Source organism: Cyanistes caeruleus, chromosome 2 (genome assembly GCF_971803275.1).
Source record: "Cyanistes caeruleus chromosome 2, bCyaCae1.hap1.1, whole genome shotgun sequence".
NCBI classification, from domain to species: Eukaryota; Metazoa; Chordata; class Aves; order Passeriformes; family Paridae; genus Cyanistes; species Cyanistes caeruleus.
In genome coordinates, this window is record NC_141702.1 from 32345150 (window position 1) to 32365293 (window position 20144).

Here is a 20144-nt window from a genome sequence, read left to right on the forward strand (position 1 = left end):
AGGTTTGGCATCTAGTCAGTTTTCTAATCAGCAATTAATTTCTCTGAAGTAATCACAGTGAACTTAAAAGGGAATAAGACAGTAGTGAGGGACTGGCACATATTTTATGAAGTAGTTCTAGATGCCCCATCCCTGGAAGCGTCCAAGACCAGGTTGGCGTTCTGAGCAACCTGGTCTAGTAGAAGGTATCCTTGGCAGGTAGGTTGGAAAAAGATTAAGGTCCCTTCCAACCCAAACCATTCTGTAATTCTGTGATCTTGAACATCTTGAAGCTTGGGAACATCCACCAGAAAGATTGAGACACGGAAGCAAGCAATGTAAACAGGCCTCCATGCTGATGGTGCCCAAGTAACAGCTGTCAGAACTTATTCTCTTTTGGTAGAAGAAAAGTCACAAACATGACAGCTAATGCATGAAAAGTCGCATAAAAAGCTAAATTAATCAGTCAGCCTGCATCCAAAATCCCAGGACACAAAATGGCACTCTTAGTACATAAAAACTGCAGAGCGAAACCATGAGCTCTGTCCACCTCTTGCTGAAACAAGCTCTGTGTGAAGCCATCCAAGCCCAAGAGTTTTCTGGCACTTTCAAATAGGTCAGATCTCTTGGCTGCTGCTTCTGGGATCAGTTTTAGGGGCATGTGAACTCTGAACACCAGCTGGGCTGACTCTGCTAGCCAGCCATTTGTTGTTGAGACAGCAGTGCCAAGTCACTTGGTTGTATGGTTTGGATCTCAATCACTCAAATACTCTCTGTTTTGCTGTTGTTTACCCCAGTTTTCAGACTAAAAGCCTTTCATAGGTAATATTCAGTCACCTCCCATTCTCTTATGCTATGAGACTTGCCAGTAAACCCTGTTTGTTAAATAAAGCTGAGTGACATTTCTGAAAACCTTTCTTAATGGACCAGACTCATCACCATAACCTCAGCAGCTGCATGTACAAAGCTCTGAGGGATTTGGGAGCAGTGATCAGCCACTCATTCTCTTCTGCAGAAATCCCTGCAGCCTTATCATTCCCAGAATGTCAATATCCCTTCTGCTACTGCATTAAGCAACACAGTGCTCTTTTCACTCACTTCAGACAAAAGGCAAAATTGTGTCCCTAATGCAATAATTAGCTGTGCTTGTAGAGCACATAATGGACCTTAGATGAGATTGAAGAAGGTAGCAAAGGACATGTCACCTCCACAGACACTATAATGCTAAAGGAACTGTGTTTACAACCACCTTCTGTCTTTAATGTTCATACAATCTTTCAGATTGGCTTAAATCCAAGCTTCAAAGAAGCATTTTAAAGATGAGACCCAAGACTGTAACCAAGATTCATTACATGGAAGAAGTCATTGTGAAGATATCAGACCTCCATGCCATGCTTGTGTTAAGCCAGCATGTTTATTAAATCACTTGAGTCTGCAGAAATGAAAAAAAAAAAGCTTATTTTGGTCAATAGGAATGTTCTTTTGCTGTCAAATCATGATTCAAGTTTAGTTCCTCAAATGGGACAGATGCCAGTATAATTTTGACTGAGGTTAGACAATAAGGATATATCTGAGACACTCTCTAACCTTACTGTTACTCTTCCAGTTCCGCCCTAGTAAATAAATAATGCATGTTTTTCTTACTTTGATAACTTTATGCTATAGTCATTTATGTCCCTCTGGGACCTGAATCTGCAGCTGTAAGATGCACATCAGCATGAGGCACTTGGGACTATTGTCACCAAACCGCGAGCTATTCCACAGCCCTGATTGCTGAACTACAGGGAGTTTCAGTATTGCAATTAAGGGGAAAAGTTGCAGATATTGTAACACAGAAAACTTGTATCAGAACCAATACAAGTGGGTCATTGCCAAACCTCAATAAACAAAACACAAGGGAAGTCAATAAATAATCGTTACAAGAAGGGAAAAAACCACAGTTCAGCCATTAAGAAAAAAAAAATTAAATTATGAGATTTTTTTGGTTTACATATTTTTTTAATTAATCAATCATTATATGAAAGCCCAAGAAGTAAATAGCATGCTGGATAAACTACTTCATCATTGATTTTTTTAATAGGCTCTGGTCATGGACTTCTTCATATTTGAATCACCTATTGAAATAACTTATGTGCCAAGTATGAGGACTTATCAGTCCAAACTCAGAATTATGTCTGACTTTGCATTTAATTTTTTTTTTTTTTTTTGTTTTGAGATGGTCGATTTTACTCTGTGCTTCACTTTGGACAGATGATACTGAATTTGCCTAGAGTGGCACTGAAAGGAGTGAAAGATGACATTGCACAGATATATCTCTTTATTACCATGCTTCTGAAATATATCAAAACATTAAGCACATGATTGAACAGATTACCACTGTGAAATGAACTATATAGCCCTGCTGACTTATATTTGATTGCACTTAATACTTCAGGGCTGACTCTGCCAGACAACTGTCTGCAAAAACCTGTGTCAACTTCTACCCCTACAGAACCAAGCCAGCCTCAGGTCAGGACTGCAAAGCAGAAAGATCTCTTTCCCCGGTGTCTCTCCCCAAGGCATTTGGTCTTCCATTGTTCATCAAAGCCAGTTGACGGCAATTTGGAGTGCCAAATTTCTGGTGCCAAATGCTTACTTCATCCAAGCTGAGGAGAAAAGTAATCGACCAGAGTGGAGGGAAGAAGGAGGGTATTGATGCCAAAGGGTTAAGAGTGACTCTGCTTTCTTGTGAAAAGATCTCCCAGCAAGCTCACATTCCTTGGAATTTGGAAGTTTTAAAGACTCCTCAGGAATAAAAAAGAAGTTGAGCTGAAGTTATGAGTGATTCTTACCAGGAAGTTTTGATCTGAGTATGTCATAGGTGGGGAAATAAACTGTGGTATGATCAGACTTTAATGTTGAGTGAAAAACTGCAACAGCTCGTTCCACAAGCTTCAAGGACAGAAAATCAACCAGAAAATTTTCTGCTAATTCTTTCTGATTCTCAGATCTTTTATCATCCCTTCTTTGGCAGGATGAGAAGCTGTGGATGCTACATTATCTGTGTTCTCCAACTCTATGATTCAAACTGAAGCCTGTGAGAAAGAATTTGCTCATCCCGTACAAACATAGCTGTCACCAGCTACTAGCTGACTCAGTAGGTGAGACCACTTTGTTTAGCTTAGTCAGCTTCTGATTTTACCTAATGTTTGCAGTTAGAAGAATTAACACCAAAGAAGGTTTGCTTGCCACTATTTAGTAAGTGCAAAACTCAACTGCTGGTCTGGAATATTCACCACATTTTACTAAAGCCATGAAAAAGCTCATGTTTTGTTAGGAATATACAGGTCACAGCTGGGGTTCACAGATAGCATTACTCATTTCAGGACATTGGATAACAAGGCAGGCAGCTGCCATCTAAAAGAACCTGAAAGTACCTCTGAAATAAATGTACCAAATAATACTTCTGCACATTTACTGCAGCTACATACATACAAAAGGATTCAGCTGTTTCCAGCCAGTATCTTGTGCTCCATCTTTTAGACAGTAAGCTTTCCTTTCCATCTATCAGCACCTCCTTATTCCAAGGGGGGGAAAAAACCTGAGCCAGGTTGTTTTGAAAGATTCACTGTGAATAAATCTGACACATTTAGCCATTAACCTCTTTGCAAACAGTCCTGTCTTGTCAGTTATTCTTGAGAACAAGAGAAATTTAATACATAAATAAATGCCTGTTTCAGGTAATCCATAAATAGGCAGTTAATCTCTGTTTGGCATGTGACTGGTTACATTTCACATGATACTTTTGCTGCTCCCCAGGCAAATCTTGTTAGAGATTCAAGCACAACAACACTAGACAAATAACATCCATCTAAAACCAGCCAGCATTCTTCTCCCTCTGCACCTATGACTATTTTGACATGAATATGGGTATTTAGACATAGAAAAGACATTTCTTGGCAAGTACCCTTTCATTGAAATGCTTAGTAAAGAAACACTTTGTATGAGCAACCACTCGAAATTTTAAGGGATGTTCACAGGATTTTTTCCCTATGCTTCTAGTGTGGGCCATTTTTACTTGCTGTCATATTTGCTTGTGTTTTTTAATCTCTGCTTTTGTGTAATAACCTAGGAAAGGTGTATTTTCAGTCTGGCCTGGCCTATTACAGATTAATAGGCTGCAAGTGTTGTCAAATGATGAGGAAAGAAATGCATTGTCTGAGGAGAACTCTGCATTCCCCAAATTCCTACACTCTTAACCTGATGAAGGAAATTAATCCCTGTAGAAGCATGTACTTAGGATGCCCAAAACCCTTACATATGGGCCTTTCTTTGCTAAGACCTCTCAGTGCATCCAGGTTTCAAAACACTACAAAAAACACACCTTGACCTCAAAAAATTAAGAGATGACTTAGCTTTTCCAGTGCATTCTTTTCTGGGCTCAAACACAACCTCGTAAAAATTTTGGATATTTGATTTATGGTGCTATAAAAAACATGCTGAACTGAATACTATCAGCCACTTACCAATCTGAGTAATGTCAAATGACCTTTATTATGTTCTACTGCCCTCTATGTTCAAGCACCATGTTCTTTTATAGCCCTTCTATTACTCTATAAAGTAAGGGAAGACAACATGTTTGCAGAACTTTTTCCAGAACACAAGAGTCAGGTGCCTCTAATACAGTCCCACATTTTTTTTAAACAACTGATTTTAGAAAGTATGAGCAATTCTCCACTTTCTAAGTGATGTGACATTTTCAATTTCACTCGGATGCACACGAACTTTGATAAGCATTATGATTTAAGAATAATTTCCCACATTACAGCAGCTTTCACATGGGAATAAATGCAGACTGAAATACCAATAATTACACTGTGGCTAAAAGGTAAGCAGCATTAATACCTGATATAGCCTTACTGCTGCCTGTTATTGGACAGCCACTTAACCACTGTACTGTTTGACAACTATAAAGTGTAATTATGTGTTACCATTAAATGCTTATTTTGCAAAGTGCCACTACAAAAAATCTTCTTTTTATTTTAGAAATACTAAAACAGCTAAAGAAAAAAAAAAAAAAATAGCCTTGATGAGCTGAATGCTGTATTACAATCAAAAGCAAATCTGCACACTAATGGAATGAATATACAGGGATTGAGCCTGGAGAGGAGACACAATATCCTCATCATTCTCCAACTGGATGTGGTGGGATAAAGGAAAGAGGAAATTGAGAAGAAAGCAGCATGCTCTGCAGGGCTGAACTCAGGGCTGAAGGCAGAAAAGAAAGGTTCTAATTCAAACCTTCTCACTTCTCACTAAATTCTCATGCAACTTTGGAGAAAGTGCAACCCCACTGCTGAAACATCACCAGTTCTGGAGTGGAAATAATAGTTTCTGTTTTGGGAGGGTTTTAGGAGGAAGATCTGGCTAATTCTGTGTCTGTGCTAACATCCACTTTGCCCAGTTTCAGTCCCAAATGGCAATTTGGGAATCATCTGAGGCAGGACTGTACAGGCTCTACCCATAGCTTTGAGAACCAACTTACTTGCACAAGCTTTTGCCCAGGGCAAAGCTTGGTGTTCCTCCCTTCCCCATGAGGGAAATGGAGGCCAGCTGTGCCTCAAGGCACAGCACTTTCCTTCCTCTTATCCTGACCACAGCACCCTAGAGACAGAGCTCCTCTGCATTCTGCATCTGGTAATGGAAACGTGAACAGAAACAGAGGAGGCATTTCAGATGCAATACAAACCCCACAGTAAAGGTCAGTAAAAGAGCTCTGAATATGGTGATTGTGAGTTTACCTTATCTCTCCCTCCAGACCCCTTGCTGCAGGGCTATTTGCATTTTTTTCTTCACCATCTGCTACTAACTTTTGTGTCCACTGGCTTCCAGAATCTCAGGCTCTTACTGATTCTGAGCCTAGACGGTGACTGCAACAGAATGTTGGACTAAGTACCGTGGTCTGATCCAGAAAGAGAATTCTCATGATCCATCCTAGAATTAAAATTATACCAATAGCTAAATTTTAAAGGGAAAACACTGCATTACCAACTTGCTTACAGATACACTTAGACTAGAGCCCAAGAACTACACTACCTTGAACAAAGATTGCCAGAGGCTCATGCTGATTTGATTGGAAAGCCCTCTCCAAGAATTCAAGACAATAACCTTCAGGTCTTGGAAATCAAACGGTTATGTGACAGCACCCCCTCTTACTGTATATCCTAATTGCATTTAACATCACACTGCATCTCTATAGAGAAAGACAAGGATAAATTTTATTTTGCTGCAGAGTCTTCAGAAACATCTTTGCTAGATCACAACTAGATTATTCTCTTGACAGCAATGATAAATGATTGTCATTCCCATGTGTTAAAGAACTTTTAAAGTAATAAACTGGTGATCCTAGTGCTCCAGTAAATAAGTGCACATTTTGTTAGTCTTCTGTCAAAGGTAGCAAAATGGTCACACTGTGATTGCCTTTACCAGAGGCAAAGCCAGTGGGAAACACAATTGCATTGGTTGTCACTTTACATTCCTTGATAGGCCACATCTATCCTAGGAAATTTAAATAGTTATATGTTTTCTGGATTCTTGAACACTGAGGACAACTTGTATGGAATGGCTTATTAACATGCTTTAAAAGTTTCCCTTATAAACAAGGCAGCATCATTTAAACCTCATTGGGAATGGCTTAGGCTAATTCCCAAGTGATACCTGGAGATGTTTCAGGACACTGATACTAGCCCCAGGCCAAACACATTCAAAGGACCATTCCAATGATTTAAGAGCATGGACAGTCACAAAAACGTAGAAATATTGCTTGAAGATGGCTTAATTCAGCTTCCTCTTTGAAACTGGGCCATTACCCTCACTTGTTCAGATCTGTCATTCCTTTGTCAAGCCACATCTTGAAAAGATCCAAGGTTGAGCAGCCCCTATGAGCTGCTTCACTATGCTTCCAGTGAAGTAATTTTTCTTATAGTTTTACCTCTGAACCCCAACCTACAGCTATTAACCCTTGCTGCTCTGTCTGGAACTACTGTGAACAGTTTTTTGGCAACTGAACACAACTTCACTTACCAATCATTTACTTTAAGAGATGAGCAGAAGCTCTGGGCCTGGACTCCAGAAGATGGATGAAGAAGTGATGGAGCCATGGTAGAAGTAAACTGGGTGTGGTTTTGTGGCAGTTAGGTGTGGTGTCAGGGGAACACAAACTCTTTCAGGAACAATATCAATGTCCACAGGAAGATGCAAGTCAGGATGTGCAGAATTGCCAGGTTTGAGGCATAGACAGTGCTCACAGCTCTTCCATCAGCTATAGGCTTTGGCACTAATCCTCTTAGCTCAGGGATTTTTTCATGCACCTGAGCTACTGCAGCAAATTGACGGGGTGAAGAGAGGAGAGGTCAGACAGAGCATGCAGCTGTGGGTACCCAGCCCTGCACCATGTGCCAGCCCTGCTGAGAGTGAGGAATAAATCACAGTGCTGTCTGGCATGGAGCCTGCTGCTCTAGAAGTTGTGCTGAGCAGTGAGTACTAAGAGCTTTGAGATGGGGTTAATTCCTGGTCTTCACACTCCACATTTGAAGCCATTGCAGATTGTGCAATGTCATGCTGAGGACTCTCACATGTGCATGCATTCCTCCCCGCCACGCTGGCCAGGGAGTCCTCACAGCCTGCAAGCACCTGGTATCTTGTCTCTGGAGCTATGTCAAGCAAACCCAATACACCTCAAATGGGACCCCATCCCTTCTGAGCCTATTCAGGAGCCAAGCATGATCTCCAAGATCTGGACACCTTAGAATAGAGAAACAGAAACCAGGAGGTAGGCAGGACGTGAATCTCACAGAAAATAAGATGTCAGCAAGTCAGTGTTTTTAAGAGCACTGATGTTGCTGATCTTTTGGTGGGATGTTTACCCTACAAAATACAAGTTGCTACTGCTGGGCCTTAGGTAACATGTTAAATTTCCCCATATGTATATGTATACACTCACGGTATGAATGCCCCTTAATTTTGTGTAAATACTTCTAAAATTATATGAGTCTGGATAATTAAAAAAACAAAGAAACTATGTTTAACCTCATATCAATAAATTCCTAAAAAAATATCTTCTATCTGCACTTTGACATCAGTGATCTTGCTGAAAGTTAGTTCTACACATCAGTCAGTTAGCCACCAGAAATAACACCACATGATCTGCAGAATTAAACACAATCGTACATTTCATTTTGACAATACTTTCAAAGCATTCATCAAATATTTCAGACCCAGTGGACACACAAAAGTAATCTTTGACAAACAGAGAGGAAAGGTTCACAGGGCTTTTTCCCAACTCTTTGGGAACATAAGGAAGAGACAGCCATTAGCTGGTAGCCTGAAATCATTTATCCCATTCTGCCTGGCCACATCAATGAACTGTATGATTTCAATACACTGCTAGTATGAATGATGTGAGCCTCAAACCTTGGAATAATCATATTCACCCACAGAAAACAGAGCTCAGATGAAAAATACTCACAGCCATGCCTTCATCCAAAGCTATTAGTTTTGTTTCCTATCCTCTTATTTCTGGGAAATCTGTCCATCAAATTTCAGCTGCTGTTCAGTTCTGTGTTCACCAGGAGATGAGCAGCACAACATGGGAGCTGTCATTCATCTTTCATTTCTAGAATGCTTTACAGATGTGTGATTACAGGAGAACAAGTGGGTGAACTCCTGTTTCATTTCCCTGGAGGTTGCAGCTCATCTTTACATAAGCTGTCACAACTCCTTAGAGCTCCTCCTGCTGCTGGCTTTCATCCAGTGCTGTAAATGGACCTCCCTTGTCCCCAGAATAAGGTTGCCCAGGGGTATCCTGTGCCAGCACATGTCTCCTGCAGCCACAAAGCACAGGGGGGAGAATTCTCTTTTTGTTCTCCAGATTCAGATTTTAGGTGTCTTGCACAGGGCTTCCAGCATTGCAGAAATTTTGTGAGATTATGATACTCTGCAGGTGGACTCTGAGCTTTTATTGAACCTATTTTTAAAACACTGTGAGAAATACAAATATGAACCAAGGGAAGACAAAAGACAAACAAACAGAAAAACTCTCCCTTCATAAACTCTCATGGGGAGGAGCAGTTTCAAGTGTTTATAAAGTTGTCCCACCAGGAAGACAGAGAAAACCAAGTTTTGGAGACTGGTCCAGCTCATCATCTGAAATCCAGACACAGCTTGCCTGGCTCCTGGCCCTGCTCCTCAGCCCACTTTCTTCTTCCAGTTGCATGGTGCAAGCCAACAAGCAGCTTAAATCAGGACAGATGCAGGTAACAGGCTGTGTCTCCCCTCAAGACACTCACACATGGCTGTCACTGACTAACAAACTAACCTGTCCCACAGCAAAGAGCTGTGACCCTCCTTTTGGGGCAGTCCTGTCATGAATGGGTGTTCTGGGAGGCTTAGAGAATCACCATCAAAAGCATTGGTGAAAAGCAGATTTTAATATAAATTTGTGAAAGTTCAATGGCAAGGTTCACTCTAATATTTCCCACAAAGGGAAATCAATTCAAAATTATTTACACAGCAACCAGGAAGGGTGCAAATGATATGGATGAAAAAAGATAAGGGTACAAAAGGGTTTAGCAAGAACTTAATCACTGACTACTTTGACATTAATAAAGTGATTCAATAGAATTTACTATAATTAAAACAGTGACTTAATTGTAGATTCAAGATAACATTCATGCCATAATCAACTCACCCAGACGCACACAGACAAAAGTGTATACATCTCTATCTATGACCTGTAACAGCATTCCTTTTTCTCTAGTCCCACTTTGAAGCTGGTGACACCTTCTCCCTCCTTTATTTTCCAAGGCTATGAGTTCCAGGTTATGCCCACTACATAAAGACATAATTTCTCTTACATCCTTTAAAATAGTTTCTCACCAGTTTCAATGACCTCCCCAAGAATTTAAGTATTTAATTGTTTGTATTTAAGGGAAATAACAGTTCTGTAGTCACCTTAACCATATCTCCATGATTTTGTAAGCTTTAGCCATAAACTCCAAAGCCTTCCCAAATTGAAGTCCCAAGATAGTCTGCAGCTCTTTCATCCCCCATACTCATTTTAGTAACCTTCCCTGTTCTGCCCTGAATCAAAGAGCTGAAATTTGTAAATGAAGACTGTCTTCTTGTCCTCTGTTTTCACCATGTTTGTGGTCCTTTTGGCTAATATGTTTGACTTTGCAAATTAGATGAACTAAGAGATGTGGCTCAGCAGACAGGTGGTAGCTCAGCAGGCTTCCATAAAAAGCCAGTCCCTCTGGCTCCAAATCTGTCCAGGTTTTGAAAGCCAGTGACAGAGAAAAGAATTAGCATCTTGCTATGCTTTACACACCATCCATTTCTCCCAGAAGCAATGACCTTCTGTATTTTTGGCTTTAAAATATTCATCTTTTTTTGAGCTAAATCTAAGATCAACTGAATAAGTATTCATAGCTGATGCCATTAAAATATTTGTTACCAGGAAGAAAAATTCAAGAAGAAACTTAAAAGTGTGTCAAAAAGGATTTAGGAGTTTGCATGTACGCATAGATGCACACATATGCAAATTGAAGAGGGTGCAAAACTTTGAAAATTGGGATTTTGAAGATGCAGTTTATCTTGGCAGCAGAGATATTTGTGTTTACTGGTCTTAAAGGACACGCATTGCTGAAAGTCACTGCAGTGATAGGAAGCCTAGGAGTAACAAAGAATGAGGCTTGAAGCAAAATAAAATTGCTTTCAAGAAAGGGAAATGTTTTGCAGTTAAGCTAACATATCCAGCACAAAACTTTGAAGATGTTAAGGTTTTTTTTCTTAAGATTTCACCATAACTGAGAGCTAGGCCCTAATGCCCACAATATACATTTCTATTTCTATCTAATTTTTTGAGAGACAAGTTAGTCATGATGGCTTTTCACTAGAGAGGGATTCTGGAGTTCTAAATTACTTATTAACTACACGTAGGTATTGATCATTCCTCCCCATCCCAATCAATATTGATATTGAATTTAGGTTTAAAACAATTGCCAGTTTGTGACTTGTGTTTCATAAGCAAAGGCACCGATGCCTATTTCAGGATTCATGTTTTGCACTCTGTGGCAGAAGGCCAGGTATAAGTAAATTAATCAGGTTATTAACTTGGCCTGCACTACAAATTACAACTCTGCACATGGAGAGCAGAAGACCTGAAACTTGCCCTTCTGATCTGCACAACAGCTAGAGAACTGGCACAGGAACTCAGAGGCACAGGCACATTTTCTAAGAGCTTTGAAAGTCAGCCAGCACAGCAGCACAGAGCACATGCCTGAATCCAGTCAAGTCAAAATATTTTATCAGAAACCCATCACTAAAGGCCTTTTGACATTCCTCCTCTCCATAGGACACAAGAAATGTGTCCTATCACTGATCTTCCCAATCCATAAAAAAAAAAAAGTATAACTGACCATTAATAATATCATATCAATAATGAAAGTATCATTTGGTGTGTCAGATGCTTTTGATTAAAGTTAAGGGGGGACATCTGGGGCAATTATGCACTGTTAAAACATAATGAATATATTTGAAAGCAGAGCTGAAAATAAGCTGCTTGAAATAAACCTGCCAAAAGATTCAAAGGCTTCACATTAATTAATATAACATTCAGCACATTATTTGGCACATTTGGCATTCCAGCAGCAAGGCCACTACATGGACTCACCCAGCCTGTTGCCCTGTTCTTGGAAGTAACTCCTGATTAAAAGCCAGAAGAGGTTAGAGTCTGATGCTGAGAACGACTGCTCTTCCATCAGGAGAGAACGCAACAAGTGGTCTGAAAATTAGAGCAAAATGGCCATGATGAAACACCACCCATTTATCAGGTGGAGAAAATATAAAATGGAAATCTGGGAAGTGCAGAGCATTTAATCTCATTTGTTACTGGCCAGCACTCAAGGGGACTCAGCTGTAGGGTCTTCTGCATCCCCTCTCCTTCCCTGCTGCAGGGTGAGCGCCTGAGGAAGTCACTGCACAGTAGGCGCTCAGGGCACTACTCATCACTTCCTTTGCCAGGGGACACCAAGTTACAGTTTGGTCCACACTGTGGAAGTATTTATTTGCAAATAGAGCCAAGAGCTAAAACTGGGGTCTAGCAGCAGTTCATGGACTCCAAAGCCATTGAAGTGAGAGGAAAGATAAAAGCTGGGACACGTAATGGAACTTAATTACAGAATATTTCTTCTTATTTTTGCTTTTCTTTCTCTGTGACAGTTCAGAAATAATTCACACTCTATGCTAGTTGAAATCACATAACCTTGAAACTCTGATTTACTGTGGGGCCAAAACACAAGTTCAGTAGTTTTAAATGACAACTTTTAATTAGTTTGAAACTGAAGTAGGTGAGACTCCAGCTTTAAATAGGCTGTCCTTTACAAGCAAATATATGTGATTTACCATGTATTGTTTTTATGATATAGTGGAAGAGTTGCACATAGCATTTTTGTTATATTACATGAACGGTTTCTGCCTTATAATTTCATGCTGTAAAATGAAATATGTGTAAATATAAATAAATATGTGTATATATATACTTTTAAGCACATAGACTCCAGTGCTGACAGCAAAGAAGCAATAGCCTGCTTCCAAACCTGTTTAAAACAGCTGTCAGATTTGGTTGGTTTAAAAAAAAAAATCAGGAAGGATGCTGAAAGAAAGAGAAGCAAATTGATAAAAAATTGAAATCTACATTGGGGGAAGAAAATATGTCAACTAAAAAACATAGTTTCTGAATTCTTTAAATGAGCTGTGAAATAAAACCACAGTCAATTAACAAGCCATTCTTCAATTGCACAGCAGAGAGCTCAGCAGGGTCACAGCTCACCTTGGCCCTCACTCTTTGGCTCAGTCCATGCTTGTGCAAACACATGTGTGTTCTACCAGCTGCCTTCACTAAATTAGTGCAAATAGAAAAAAAAACACTGAAAAGGCCAAGAGAATAATGAGAAATCATTAGTTTACCTTCTATATTTCCATCCAAAGCACAATACAGGAAATTTGTGTATTCTCCCTCAGAATGTTGCCTACAATGGGAGAAATACTGCCTTTTCTGATTCAGCATCAATTACCATGTGTTTCAGGTTTGGCTGATTACCTCCTAGCCAGACTCTTATTAAGATACAGTGAAGAACACCCCAGCCCTGGTTCCTCCTATACGGCCCTTTGCACCAGAAGTGTGTGGTGGGCTCTTTGCTCCGTTAGCAGGCCTTGCAAACTCCCGGCAAAACTGCTCCTCCAACACCATGAAAAGGGCAAAACTACAGTCAGTTTTTCATGTGGGATGGGAACAACTTCAGTAATTCATGTTTTTCTTCCAACACTACTTACCCTGGCCAGTCCATCAGGGGACAACTCAGGATTACAACAACTTTCTCCAGATTACAATATCCCATTATGTGACTGCTACTCCATCCCAGCATGTTCCTAAGGAATTAGCTTCCCGAGCCCACTGCAAAGGCAGGGGGGAGTGGGACTTCTCTTGGAAGCCTTCCCAGAGTTATCAGGCCAGATGTAGGACCCTGTGCTGTTCACAACCTGGTAAATGAGCTGAGAGATCAAACTAAAGCAGATTTACCCTTGACCAGCTTCCAGACTTTTCAACAACTCCAAGCTATGCAGCAGCTGGGCAGAAGTTTTCAGAAGGCTATTTAGGATGCAAAATCTAATGATGATAAACAATTCTGAGCACTTCAGCTCTCTCTCCCTTAGCTCACTTTCTTACATCAGAGAGGTACATGCAAATAAACAAATACACAAACTGATATCTAGTTGGAATGTCTCTTTTAAAATTATGAACTCACAAGAAAAGTACTTGGCATAAATAGTACCAACAAAGGAAAAGAATGAAAACCAAAAACTCTTATCTATATTGTTCTCATCCTTCTCCTGTACAAACATAAATATCAAGAAAGTTGAATCAAAGTTATTTCCAGACCTATTGAAGACTAGTACCTAAGATTTCCTTGGAAGGTGCTGTTTAGAGAGAAATGTAACTTTGAGGAAGATTTAGGTTCCTCAAAGGAAGACTTCGCTTATCTAGCTCACCATTAATTTTACTTCCCTAATGAGATCATAGTACATGAACACCTTGGGAAAGAGTTTTGCATTGCAAAATGGAAAATAAATGCAACTTCTGTGAGATGCCCTTATTGTGAGTAAAAACAAATATCCTTCTAAAGACCAGAGGAATTTTCTGTTCCTTGGATACCTAGCTACAGAAGGTTTTTATTAATCAGTAATCTTCCTCTATTCTACTCAGCTGCACAATGATTCCTATGATTAGCAGTACAAATGGAGTATTCATACTGCCTGAGACAGCACAAGCAGCAGGCTCATAAGCCCACGGGACTGGTCATGACTTCTACATCCCTATAATAGTATAAGAGGATGCTGAAGTGACCCTGCACACTGAGATTACTGCTTTTTCTTAATTTCTTATTCGGCAACTTTTGTAAAATACATTAAATTAGTTCTAGTAACTCATTCCCCTGTGATTCCTGAGTTTTTCAAATCATCATTTTCAACAGGTTTTTCTTAGCAGAGAATATGGATTTAGTCTTAGGAGATTGATTTAGTCCCTGAACTGCAAATGTCAAGGCCAAGAATCACTGCACTATCAGCAGACCTAGAAGACAGTCTACATATGGAGAACCTACTATGTTGGCATAAAAGGGACAATGGAAATAGGCACAGTTCCTAACCTGCAGCTTCCCACTGAGGTTTGTAGGCCAGCCAAAGGAAGGTCTGGACTAAGTCTCTTCTACAGCTGCTTCTGGGTGGGGATTCAGGAATCCAAATTAGGCTCCAGCTGTGAATTACCTTCAGAGGACCCCCATGTCTCCACCAGCCATAGCTGGAGGTCTGGGAGACTATCCCAAATCTTATATCTAGGCATGACTCATACATTTCAGTCAGTCTCTACACATGCTGTCCTTGGGTCTGTGGCAAACTTACAGACAGTATTCCTTTCCCTAATTTGGGGAAGGAAACTACTCTTGGTCTCAGTCTTTTGGACCTTTTTATTTCAACACTGTTCATCATCACTCCTGTGACCCAGGAAAAAGTGGAATTCCAAAGAAAGTGAACTTTGTTAACTAAACCAGAGATTTTTCCTCCCAGAACTGGAGTGCATGGAATAGAAATTGCAAGTTATCTGTTACATGTCAGGAGATCTTGCCAAAATATTTTCAAAAATAATCATTTCACGATGCCTGATTAAGTAACACAATTTGAACATCCCTCTCCAAACACATGCTGTGCCTTTTTAGATACACTTTTTCAGCTGAATTAACTGCTTCTCTGTCACAAGCTCCACAGTTCTTCTAAGAAACTTCTCTACATAAAATTATCTCATCTGTCTTCATTGAGCATATATACTTATTAGGCATATATTAACTTAACCAACATGTCTACTTGACAAAGTGCAGTGCTGCATAGAGAATCCCAAAGCAGTTCCAAAGAAATCATAGAGATACAAGCATCAGCTTGTTCTTTCCACAAGACTAAGGTATCCAACCTTGCCAAAGTCCTCACCTCTCTGCACTAGGGCTGCTGCTCTGACTCTGGCTCCCAAAGTAGGTCATTCATTAAACCATGCTGCATACATATCTTCTGCCACTTGATTTCAAAACAAAGTTTTCTGTGTATGGAGAGAGGTGGGAGCAACCATAATTCTGAATAAACCCAAAGCTACTAGTCCAATATCATTTAGAGAACATGGTGAGTAGGAGACAGCAAATCCCATGGAAACAGCCTCCAGCCAAAACAAGGAATCCAGTGTTTCTGTGCCCTGAGGTGGTAAAGGCTTCTTTCTCCTTCATGTTAGAGGCTTGGGTGAAGCAGCCAGGTGACAAACATGATAATTGAAGCTCTGCTGCAAGAAGGAAATGTGGCAATGAGGCATAAATTAACACTAAAGTGAATAACATTAAATTATATTGAGAAACACTAACTTTAGCAGGCTGACTTTCAATCTAAGTTAGGAAGCTTCATCTTCCATGGGAACAATTGGGTTCTTTAGAGACTAATACTCATCCCAAGATAAGTTTCTAAGGTGGAATGAATCATCATTCCCTTATTTTTCCCTGGTAAGGACTGCCACCACATCTTTCAGATCCCTATCACATGGGTTTTCCTCTAAGACCAAGACAGAAAAATGTCTGCCTACACATTCCCTTCTACACCAGGAAGAAATTCTTATTCAAAAGCCTTTCACTGAAGCCTCCTTCAGTCTTCTCTCAAGATTTGAACTGAAGAAAGATCACCCTTTTTTATTTCCATTTGCTGATATCTATTCATCTGTGGTAAAATTTTACAACAATATCATTAATCAAAACTAAATTTAAATAAAAATCCTATTTAATTATCTTTTATTGTTGGTACTATTGCTCTCATAATGTTGAATAATGTTAATGATCTGCTTGTGTGCCACCAAATGATAAATTAAAAAGCATCTCATGAGTGGGACTTCCTGTTTTGCATTGAGCCCTGGAAAGATTTTGCTGGATTAAGAATGGTATGGTCTATTTTATTGCAAAATACTTCAAATTTTCTTTTTTATTTCCTAGAAAGGCTACTGACAAACAATTATTTTATGCAGAACACAAAAGAGCTGTAGCCATATACATATCTATATAACCCAGTTATTAATATAGTCATGAGGCAGGTAGAGCACTTTGCACATCAATCCTTTTTACAAGCAGTTTATACATTTTGAACAGCAGTGTTGCATTTTTTGCAAAGCCTGATTCTAAGAACTGCCATCCTTTTGTATCAGTGCAGGCCATTTTTCCTATTTTGTTCTTTTTCCACTTTGCTTTTATCCACTCCTACATGCTTTTTTGTATTTCTGTTTGATCCTATTAGCACTGAGATCAATCACAACATTCCTGCTGGGAGCAGAATGGGATGCTATCTTTGTGATGTCTAAATCCAATATTTGACACCATTTTCTTTACACACCAGCTGCAAACTGATATCCGTTCTTCTAACTCTCCACTTTCATTGTTTGCTCTTTTTGCCATTCAAAACAAACGAGAATTTAAATACGCTAAGTTTTTTTTAATAATGTTACCTTTTCTTGATATCCTAGAGTTTTTGTACAGTTACTTTTCCAATCCAAATTCATACATACGCAATCACACTGCTTTATTTACACAAACTCTTCTGGACAGAAGGTCAATTTCTTGGTGTTGTTCACAAAACCTGAACAAGTCACCTACAAGTTCCCTGGATGTCTGTGGGTTTTCAGACTGAATAAAGTACAATCACCTAGAAAAATGTATCAATATGGATAGGAAAAAAATATCCAAATTCAACCCCTCAGATCAGGAAAAACAACTCCAAGATTTGAAGATTGTAAATAGGTCTTTCTTGAAAATTTCTTATTGACAAACAGCTCCTTTGTCACAATACTGTGAAATGTCTTAAGAAATGGACTTATAGTCTTTACACAGGGCAGAAGAGAAAATTATATTTTTCCCTTTAATACCAGCTCACTATTAAAATAAAAATAATTAGCAACTATGCATAGTCTCATATAATTTTTGCTGTCAAAGAGGGCATGGTGCACATACAGTTGCTCATCTCACTGAACATACCAGGAAAATTATTTTAATAATAAATACTTGCCACTGCATTGGTTTTAATCCAGTTAAGATTGATAGTCAGTGAAAGAGCAGCAAGGTAAATGCCATTTTAATAAAAACAACTGTTATAACTGATTTCTGCTATTTTACTACTGCAATCCCCTTCAGCAATACAGAAAATGAAAGCTGTTTCTCTGGTGCTGTCACACAGATTTCAAGACCGTCACTTCTCTAAAACAAAACAGAAATATTTCCATTTGTTGTTTACTGAAAAAGCAGTAACTTTTGTTGTAAAACAGATTTCACAAGAAATTTTAAGCTTGTATATAAGAACAAAATTCACTGAAATTTTAAGTTCTTATGTTAGCACAAGAAAGTAAGGTATTTCTGAGCACGGCATTTCATTTGTGTGCATAGAAACAGCCCCATCTTCCAGGTATTCCACCTCACTTTTCCAAGAATTAAACTCAGGATTTCTACAGATTCCATTAAGTTTACTTAGAAAAAAGCCATTGCATACAAACAGTTAGAAAATAAGCCATGAAACCTATGTGGGGATATGAATTTGATATAATTTGGATCACTGAAGGGCTTTTCAGAAGATTGGAAAATCGCTAATTGTACACCATTATCCCAAAGGGTAAGCAGAAATGCAGAAATAAAATGATGCTCAGCAAAATGACAGGGCCATTTAGGAAGGTATGAAACAATCAAAAACCAGATGCAGAAGTAATGTCCATCAAGATGGCTTTATGGGAAACAGCTTGCTATCAAACCCAGTTTCATATCTCTAATACACGATTTGTAGGTTAAAGTACATAGACATAATATGTAAAAAATTTGTGATTGTCTTTGATTAAATATTATCTTCAGAGGGAAAAAAACTCAGAGGGTCCCACAAAACTCATTCAGAAAGTCCAAAAAGAGAAAATAAAGAGAGAACTGGAAAATATGCTGGCATCACTTAGTCCATCCCTGCCCAAATGCTTCACTGTCCCAATGTCTGCAAGGAGTTTGTCACACCTGTTGTTAAAATCTTTCATGACAGGGATGCCATCAGATCTTCCATGTCATTTCTATACAAGTTTTCTGAATGCTTCTGCACAAGAACATATCACACTACATTTAGCTTCAGGTATCTTTTCAGTCTATACATTTTTTTTCTTGAATCTGGATCTACAGCACTATTAAATGAGACCACAGGGTTACCCAGGACACAGTGTGCTTCCCTAGGAGACAGATAGATGAGGTGGTTAAAAATTAACATCACCATCTACAAGGAGTCTGTGGTCCTGTGTAGCACTATCCTTTCAACTTCAGCCTATCAATTACAAACATTCAGACTATGAGGCAGACAAAAGACCTTTTTTTTTTTTTATATATGATTCTGTTAGAATTTGGACTTGAAAAAAAAATAAATACTGCATAATTTTTACTTACATTCTAATTTGCCATTGGGGTAATCTGAGTCATGACTTATGGCTTTTTCACTGCAACCACTAAAACTAATAACTGTTTGTGGGTTATTTTTTTCTTTCCAAACTAAGTGAATAATCTCCTGCAATGAGTTGTGTGCTTGAGCAAATCTTTTGACTGGAAAAACAAACCAGTGCCTAATTTGAAAACTACTGTTCTTTATAAACAAGCTGGGAATTTTGAAATGCAGTGCAGCTTTCCAGAAATAACTGGGAACTACACAGACATTTTATCAGACAAGATAGAAGAAAACAAAAACGATCTCACACTTGTTAGCAGGCACAGAGGAAAGCAGGCACCACTCAGCAGCTGAGGGAATGAAGCAGCTTCCTACATCTCAGGGCTGACCAGCATCTGGAACTGCTCTGGGTGTCACTGCTGGTCACCAGCAGTGCTGGACCTGAGCATGCTCTAATACACCCTGACCATCAGAAATTTGGGAACAAAGATTTGTGCAGAGAGTGTCAACATCCAGGAAACAAGAGTGTATATAAAATTCTCATCTCTGTGCCTGGGCTCATAGAAAGGGTTGGACTAAAAACAAATGGGAAGGTGTCAGGAGCTCTATGGCACTGAATCTCATACCCCTGGGACAACGAGGAAGAGGGTAGTCACTGAGATATCACACTGTGTCTGTGCTTGGTTTAATTCAGTTTGACTGCCACATCAAAAATGCAGCTCATGTGAGATGCTAATGACAGCCTTCTGCAACGTAATGCTTTCAACAATTTATTAGTTTGGATAGGATCTAGGAAGGAATAAGGCTTTATACTCATGAAAATAATTGAAATAAAGGTTAAATACTGTCAAAATGCAACCATGCTGTTTTCATAACAAATCTGTGGGGGCTTCCACCTATGTAAAATTTTAATACATTTTTAGAGCTCTCAGCAATGCTTGTGACTAAAATGTTGGAAAATGGCTCCTGGGAGGGTTAGGTGGACTGGTTTATGTATTATTCCAGTGCTGTGGGCATTTAGCAGCCTCCTGAAGTAAGTAATTATGATGGGGAACTACTTCAGTGTTTCTGTGCTGTAAGACTTAGGCAGAAAATCTTAA

General features: G+C 39.2%; 1 long non-coding RNA gene across 2 annotated transcripts in view; it reads right to left on the minus strand.

Annotated features, from left to right (window-relative positions):
• Window positions 1-20144, minus strand: part of LOC111926075 (uncharacterized) — a 62472-nt gene that overhangs the window by 26276 nt on the left and 16052 nt on the right. Inside the window, exon 1 of one of the 2 annotated variants that reach the window (XR_015282977.1) lies at window positions 12985-13050. The exons of the other annotated variant lie outside the window; for it this stretch is intronic. This is a non-coding gene — a long non-coding RNA (uncharacterized LOC111926075). Of the gene's footprint in view, window positions 1-12984; window positions 13051-20144 lie in introns of those variants that run through there. 2 annotated transcript variants of the gene reach the window in all.